The sequence below is a fragment of the Bidens hawaiensis genome, unplaced genomic scaffold, assembly GCF_021521415.1.
Source record: "Bidens hawaiensis isolate Kalapana, Puna unplaced genomic scaffold, B.hawaiensis_p1.1 tig00026938_1, whole genome shotgun sequence".
NCBI lineage: Eukaryota > Viridiplantae > Streptophyta > Magnoliopsida > Asterales > Asteraceae > Bidens > Bidens hawaiensis.
Window position 1 is genome coordinate 12,421 of NW_027494350.1, and position 9,736 is coordinate 22,156.

Consider the following 9,736-nt stretch of genomic DNA (forward strand, 5'->3'; position numbering starts at 1 on the left):
CTAGGTTCTCCAAATGATGATTGCTTGGGGGTGGGGGTGAGTTTGTCCACTCAACTCTTAAATGAAAGTTTGGACTTTGTTGAACATGACGGGCCATCAAAAGAGGGTAGGCTTCTCAAGGTATCATTTGAATCTGTTCAAATTAATTATGATGAGAGGGGAATGGATTAATGGATTGGGAGTTTGACAATTAGATGAAAGAATAGTGCTACCTTCGATCCTTGACCCCCACAAATCTTTATAAATATATAACCTCTCTCTATACTCTATATAAAAGAATAACAATTTTGCTTATATGTAGTATTCATGTTAACTCTCACAAATTATTTAATTAGTAATTCCATTATAAAAAATATGGTCATTCTACTACTTATTCGTCAATATTCAAATATTGTATGTTTTTCCTTACTATTTTTTTAAACGGTCAATAAACAAAGAATTGTCTAGATACTCCGTACGGGGTGAGCAATGGAAAAATGTCACCATCAACTGGCCTAACCACCTGTACGGATCCCTTAAGCGCCTCTACGTTATCTCCAGTACCGGGGAAACCCACCCAACCGAAGGTCCACTGTGGTAAAACTCGAACGCCATCAAGATCAAACCGGAGATCACAAAGATACATGTCTTCCTTTGTTGAGCCACCCATGCCCTCCCTTAAGTGTTGTATGTGGGTATCGAACCTATGTCTTCATTAAGAAACTCAAGCTTCCTACCACTACACCATATTAGAAAGGACTCCTTACAAATGATAACGTACAATTAGTTTAATTTAAAGAATTAACTATAATTATCTATAACTATTTGTCAATCTAACGAAAGTTTGTTGATAATGTTACATTATGTCACACCTTCAAATTTCCACTAAAGGAGTTTTACCGCGAGACGTGTGACATACTAGGATCTAGCTAATTCTTTATACCAAACAACCATTTAAAATATTTAAAACACCATTTAAGTTTCATCCAAATAACGGAGAAACCAAAAACAAACCAAACATTTTAAAAGTTTCATGGAAGCGTTAAAGTAAACGGTTTAAAAAAACAATAAACCATGTGCTCAAACACGCACAACCCATCAAATGTAAATTAAGTAAAATAAGAGTTCTTGTGACAAATGAGACTCCAAACATATGTAATTACATATGCAACTTGCTCCTTATCTCATCTAGTAGCCATGGCCAATATAAATACTCAATGGTCAACACGAGGTTGGTGAGTTTATAAGTTATAACAAAACGTAGTATGATAGTAAATATATAGATTTAGCACATTTTAAATATACCATGGTAGGTAACCCATTTACAAGCTACTAGACGTTTGAACCGAAGCTAACTGTATGTGGGCCTTCTTACCATGCCTATCACAAACATTAGGGTATGTATGTTAGGACAATTTACACACATCCGACCTTCAGTCGAATTTTAGCAGGTGGGGTTTGCCAAACCTAGTAGTGCTACCTAAATTTATCTGCGATCCCATCCTAGTGGTTCAAGGTATGTAAGGACTTTATTTGATATAGAGGGCATCATATAAAATTGTGATATATAAGAAATTACGTAAATCTAAAATGAGTCACTGTGTTTTCTTACAGAAAACCAGTATATAAGAATGTCTGTGTTTTCTCCCTGGAAACAAGTATAGGCAAATCTTTTGTGTTTTCTTCCCAAAAAGTAGGGAAATATTTTGTGTTTTCTCTCCAGAAAACAAATAGGAAAAAACATGAAATAGATTTTTCTCAAAATCAAAAGAATGCGCTTGACTCGCTAACCGCTACCTAGTACAAGTGTTAAGTGATGAGAGTGTGTTCATCAACACATGACTCCAAAACTCACGTATGAACTCACACATAAACACAAACTTGACCCAACGACTTGTTGGTGATTACAATTAATGTCAATAGTTTTAGTTTGTTCTAACATGCATCCTATGTCACATCGTGATCACACCATTAAGCAATTGTCATATAATTCAAATTATGATCAAGCAATTTACAAGACAGATTTAGCATGTACAAACGAATTTTATTCACTGAGAAAAACTTAGAAATAAATTCTCCATAATTGAACACAGTAGCGTTTATGAATTAGGTTTCTTAAAAGAGTTTATTATATTTTTGTAATTTATATAGAATTCACAATAAATCAATCATTGCAGATAGGTACAGACAGTTCAACAGTAGTTTCATGGTTCTTTAACATCATTTATCCAAATAATGCAACACCAATTCAGTAATCTTTTATACTCATAATATTAAGTTCAAGAAGTAGAACCAACCCATTTGGATTAGTCAGTTTCAAGTTATGACCTCTGGAAATTGGGTCAGAAAATATATTCCCGAATCATATTTGACATGTAGTTTTATAAATTCAGAAAAACTATGACCCACTCGTCTAAAAGTTACAATCTATAGCTTTATGGAAACTAGACTCAAAGAAGAACATAAAGAATCAAGAATCGAATAAAAGTAATCACTTATCGTCGAGTTACAGGAAAAACCATTAGCGAGTATAAATCTGTCAGCAAGCTATTAATATCAAAACTCATGATCTACGCAACAATTAGGGTTCTTATCCATCAATTAACGAATACATAACATCATACTCATAATATACCATCCATATTACATAAAACCTTTATACCAATTTAGGTTTTATCATCAAGAAACAAAAGATGAACAAGAATACAAGCATTAACGATTAATACCTGCTTGTTGTGTTTAACAGAAGATTTCTAAGATCCCTAGTTCTTCAAATCGCCCTAGAACCCATTGAATGTGTGTGTGTGTTTAGGGACGATTGAATTAGGATTATGGGGCTAGGATTTGTAAAATGGGTTTAAACAAATTATCCCGTCTTGGTATGGCTCGAGTATCTCGAAGACCAGCCATCCTCCCTGTCGCGTAGCACGACAGGTGAAAATAATTTTTTTTAACTAATATTATAAACTAATAGCATGTTAAGAAAACATAATGTACTAAATCATGTAACACATAAAATCATCTAGTATATAACAATTATATTTGAATTATTTAAACATATATGTTTTAACATTAATCACTAACACGTACTGACAGACTTGTGTGAGTGACTCGTTACCGACTCATGTAAATGCTATGCATGACGTGTAAGATAACGGAGTTAACGTAAATATACAGGGTGTCATATATTATTATTAAAATCAATAATTTAATATTGAAAATATCACTCCTTAATATTGTCACTTCAATGCATCTCGATAAAATTGAATAAAATCATTTACTTATTTACCACATAAATAATTTAAAAACTAAAAACAAATAAAAATTTTAAAAAGTAACTTGATAACACCCACATCTACAAACCAAACAAAAAATAAAAAAGTAAAAACCAAAAAATAAAAAAGAAAAAAATAATACTAGTTGACAAAAAATACAATAACATGCTATGTAAATGTCACTTACAAATAATATTTGTTATTTACAAATCCATGCATGTAAAATTTTATGATTAAAGTCATGGATCATGAACCTATGTAATTAAGTCAATTATTAATCTGCAATTTTAGAAGAATAATCAATTGTACACAACTCTAAGTCTTTAATCATAGCTTGCTTGGTTTTAAAGAGTATAACTTCAATAATAATTGATGACAAAAAAACATACAACTTGAACAACCCCACATCAAGATATTCATAAGTGCCTGAAATTATTGAATAAACATAACCATAAGTTGCCTCATGTTTGAGGGAAACTTCCGTATATCCGACTTGAGAGACAAATAGACAGAACTATGCATGTGTTACAATCCGACTTGAGAGACAAATCACAGGGATACAAATATGAGAAACAAATTAATTACAAACAACTAGAAAAAGAAGATATTTATCCAATAATTTATTTATAATATATTAATTATCAAGTACATTTAATATGGTTTCTTTAAAATAGATTTGACGTCTCTACTTAAAAGAGCACGTTTGTCTCACAAGAACTTGTTTTGGTTTTGATACACTAATTTATTTTGAACTTTTAATTAATTAATTAATTAATTAACTTGTTTATTTTGAATTTCTTTATAATATAACTTATATATTTATATAGTTTGATATACGTGCGCAAAAGTTATCCTTATTCTTAGGCTTTTTCATTTTGTCTACAGATGGCCTCCCTTATATTTATATAGTTTGATTACTAGTCTTGAAATTAAACACACCCCCTTCTATATATGGCCCACTGTACACATGGTTAAATAATTTGCTCTGATTTTAACATAACCTTATATCTCTGTGTTTGTGTATAATGCTAAGTATAATTAAGTTTATGTATGATATGATAAGGGATATACATAAAGAAGAATTCTTTGATAACAATATTAATAAAGGGATCAAAAGTTTTATAATAGTGTACAAACATTTTAGATGAATTTCAACCTGTTTAAAATTTTCTACTCAACCTTTAACTTGGTTCTTAATTATAAACATGCAAAAATGTCACATTTAACAGCCCATGTAGATTATTATTATGAATTTTAGAGGGGGTCCAATAATTAATAAATATCGAATCCAAAATTCGGGATCAAGATTTGAACCATGATATTTATAAAGAAAGAATTTGTGCGTGTTGAGAAGCTCGCCTTCTTGTTGACCAAAAGCAAAAGTTAGTCGAATCGGTAAGATGCCGATCAAAGCCCTGTCTTGAAAAAATCGATGACAGAAATAAAACACTTATCATTGTTTTCTAAGTATCTTAAACTCAATATCCTAGTTATTGATATTTTGAATATCAGAAAGCTCAAATTATACTCTCTCTTTTTTAAGTTTGTAGTTTTAGTGTGACTAGTGATGTTTCAAAAATAAATCCAAAATACAAATAATTAAATCTAAATATATGTAATCCATTTGAATAAGTCCAAATAAACAACTCAAATTACTACTTTTAATATTAAATAATATTAACCATGGTACTTTTATAACATTAGCTACACCACAATTATAAAATAATAATAATGCATAATAATATAATAATATTAAAAAGCAGCTGACTTATATATATAAAGCTAGGAGATTGCAAGTAGCAACCCACAACTTACCATTCAATTTAGTTCATCACAATTTACAAAGTGTTTTGTACCCTCTTCCTTAAAAAGGAACAAACACAACAACCTCCTCAAAATGTGCATGTATAACTCCAAACCCATCTCATCACCTCCGCTTCTTCCCGACACCCGAAAACCTAAATCTAAGCGCGCTCGGAAACATATACATATTCGGATTCACTGGCTTAACAGGTACGCATATAATTAAACGAAACACTAAAGAAACTTGGTTACTGTTATTTGAAATATTCGTGTATAACAAACAATAATATCGATCAAATTATTCGACTCGGGCATTGTTTTTGTTTTTTTGTTTTAGGGAGAATGAAGAGAGAATTAAAAGAGAAATGGAAGTGAAGAACTTGAAGTTGTACATGGAGAACATAAGCATATTGAAAGAGAATGAAAAACTAAGGAAAAAAGCATCACAACTTCATCAAGAAAACCTGTTTTTATTATGCGAAATTGAGAAGAATTCAAGGAAACAGAAGTCCTTAATTTAATTAGCCTTGTTATATGTTTACTAGACTGTTATAATTTGTAGCAACCTTATTATCATCCGTGATCACTATGGTTTATCTCTTCTTACATAGTAATGAATAGAATAACGACTTCGTTTTCGGGTATATAGTTAGAGATGCGAGGCATGTTCTTTCGAAACTAGTATAATATAATTCACTTGTACATAGTGCATAAAAGATATTAGAAATACTGAGAGATAGACATGAGTGGTTATATAACAGTATTACGTAGAGCATTCAAAACAATTGATAAGACAGTGTTGGAGCTAGATATTTTTTCTAGTATTTTTCGGGTCAAATCACATAATAATAAACAATGTAAAAATAAAGTATATTGTCACTGTAAATATACTAAATATATATACAATGTCATTTAAAATATACAAAAGTTACATTTATAGCTAGTTGTTACATACGGGTTTTCATCTTTAAAAAACGATATATTACGTCTTCAGTCGTAACGTTCGCAAAGAACTCTTTTTCATACAACATATGCAAGAATCGCTTATATAATTAGTCCATTCGATTATGTAAATATGACTTTGCATGCTTCATTGATTAAAAACATCTCGTAACACTTGTTGCTGAAACAAAAAATAATAATAAGATTCGTACTAGACTTCCCAAAAAGATTCTCTTCAATCTTTTCAAGAGTTGTCGGTATAATTATATTTCCAACCGATACACCATTAGAAATGTTCATCATGTTTAAACACATTCCATCGTGTTTTAAAATGTACGAGCCTACTAATACGTGTTATTAGTTGAATATCAACATATTATATCATAACTACGTGATAAAGGTAAAAGATAAAGGTAAAAAGTTAATTACAACAATTATATATACATAACAAATCATAACTAATTTGCCAAACTTATTTAAGTTAAGTTAAACAACACGTACGAGTTAAAGTATTTTAATAATTAACAAGACATGAAGTTCCAAAATAAGTTTTCATAAAGATAGAACATTGCTCTTGGTATACTTTTAGTTATCATAAAAGTTAACTTGTTTGCTCCTTACCTTGTGTAACGATACATAGAAGATTAACATGATCAAATCCCATATCAGCCGTAGACAGGAGAGACTATTGTTTCATAAGGAATGCCATGCCTATTAAATCATGAACGCGTTTTGGGCTTATTTGGTTGTGGACCACATGAAAACGTCATAATTAAGCGTGTTGAGGTAGAAGTACTAGTAGGATGGGTGACCTCTTTAGAAGTCTCCATCGGGCAACCAAAAACAATATTAATGTTATGAGAGACCGGATGCTACACCCAAATCTACATTAATCCATTTAGCCATCTATGAGCTAATAAAAATGGAAGTCAAGAAGCATAATGTCATTTGAACTTTGGACTATCAAAAGTCAAAATTATCTATATTTTAAGCAAAAAAGAAAGATGAACCTCCGGAAGCTTTGACTTTCACACCAAAAGTTGACAAATTTTCACACAGGACTTGCTGAATCCATAAGTAATTGTAATTAATTTGCCAACTTGATTAAGTATTAACCCAAGCTAGATATAAAATATATATATAGCGGATCAAATACAAAACTGGTTATATATATTAAATCCGAAGTTATATAAATAATAAAGTATTAAGCGTAACCAGTTTTAAGTAGAGAATTGTGAGATTGTCATCACACGATGATATACTTGATCAAGCTGAAGAATTAATATCATCATTTGAGGGGATGAACTGAACCAGTAAATGATTTCAATAGCGACTTTTAAGCCCAGAAACTACAATAGTGTGATCATGCAAAAAACCAAGAATATTTGGGATATTCATGATCATGATCATGACTCTAGAATATATGAAACATGGATGGGTTTTTCAATATTTCTAATGATTCAAAACATAGGTCAAAAATCCTAATCATCAATGTTTTAAAAATTGGTACGTACTGGCCGGCTGAACTGGTTATACCGGGTTTTCGTAAGGAAACCGATATTTTTAGAGCCTGATATTTACCGCCGGTTTTTTTTTTTAAATAATTGTTTAAACCGGCAAACCGGTTTTAAACCCAAAATATTTTTATATGGTTTTTTGGACCATATATTTTAGAAATGATTTAACCTAGCAGATAAAATTTAAATGAGCAAACACAGTATACGACGATTCGTTAATCAACCAATTTTGTTCCTGCAAATCCAAGGTTGGTCTCTTTGCATCTCTTGTAACTGTTTAATTTTAATATACAAAGTACAAACTTCCTATTTGACTCAATCATTGTTCATGTATGACGTTTGGTTCACGTGTGATGTTTATTAATAGACTTTTAGGTTGTTTTTTTATTTGAAGTTTTATTAAAAAGGGGTTGCGGCGCAGCTTATTGCCCGTTTGTCTGCCACTCTATTGTAATCGTTTTTTAGTAAATTATATAAAGTTTTAACACACAAAAAAAAGTTTTACTTATATGAAATTATAAGATAAACTATTCAATTGAACATTGCGGTACATGCCAATTCAACCTGTTCTACCATTTTTGAACCAAATCCGATACGAGTTAAAAACTGGTTTCTAAAATATTGCTAATCATAAACAAAATCCAATTTTTTTACTTGACGGGTGACGACAGCAACACTTATAATGGGCTCTCAAGCCCATTGAAATCAGGCTAACAACTAAACTGAACAGCCTTCATACCTGGGTCTTTAGTATCATAATGGGTTGGGCATTTTTGTGGCCAACAGTTCAATCTGGCCCAACAAAACAAATGGACGTACCACACTTAGAGGTGCATAAACCGGGATTTTTCTGGAATCGGAAACAGGTAGGAATCGGTTCCTGGTTTGGTAAAAAAAGTCAATAACCGGATATGGTAGGACCGATTCCAGGTATGTTCGGGTTTTTGAAGGTTTTTATCGGGTTATGGCCAGGTCAGGTCCGGGTCTTGACCAGGTAGAGGTAGAACCAGTTTCAATGGGTTCGGTTCCGGGTAGGGTTTTTGTAACATCCCAATTTTTCGTTCGGATAATAATAATAATAATAATAATAATAATAATAATAAATATGATAGGATAAGTAGGCTTTTAGATGGACTTAATTATGGACCAAAAGGGAAAGATGGGCCTTAGGTCCATGGGCTTAAGAAGTATAAATACCCCTTAAACCCTAATCCTTTCCATTATTATCAATCTCTACACCATAGCCTACACCTTAGAAACCACACACAACACCGTCTTACAATCCGAACCAAGATCCAAAGGCGAGAACCCGAGCTTGTTGGTGCTAGATCGTCGTGACGAACCAAAGCAACATCAAAGACCGGCTCGTGTTCGTAGTTTGACTCGTTTACGGTACGTTTATATCGAGAACTTGTTCGTTTAGGTTTGGATTAGTCTAGAAATGATAGATCTGTGTTTGTATGGTAAAAACGAATCCAACAATGCTAAACTTACTGAAAATGATTAAGATTTGATGGGTTAATCGATTGATAAACGAACCCGTAACCCTTATGCCTAAATCGCACCCTTAAAACACGAAAGTTTGGCTGATTTGATGGTTAGGGTTTGTAGGCGCTGGTCAGACGATTCCATTGATACCAAAATCGTGAGATTTGGTTAGGAAACGAAGGTTTAATTGCGGATCTAAGATCTGTTGACTAATCTGTGTTCTTGACGATTTTGACTTTGAACCTTGAGTCAAAGTCTGGATAAGAACTATTGGTGATTCGTTATGGGTGATTCTTTAGCTAGTTCGTTATGGGAGCTTAGCGAATCAGAGGGTAATTCTTTAGCTAGTTCGTTATGGGAGCTTTGCGAATCAGAGGGTGATTCTTTAGCTAGTTCGTTATGGGAGCTTAGCGAATCAGATGGTGATTCTTTAGCTGATTCGCATAAGGAAGCCTAACGAACTAGGCTTGATTCTTTATCCAGATGTGCGAATACCGGTTCTTTTGGAATGTACCGCTTGTGTTCGAAACGGTGTTAATAAGGAATCAACGGGCATTTCCAGATATATTACTCAAAAGAACCGGCACAATACGCCTAATCGATTGGAGTTACGAAAATTCTGTCCATATTGTTACAAACATACGATTCACGTGGAGATAAAGAAATAGATTGAAGCGAGTACTTGCGCCCTTATCTTAATCTTACAATGCGAGGAAAGGGAAAAATGACATT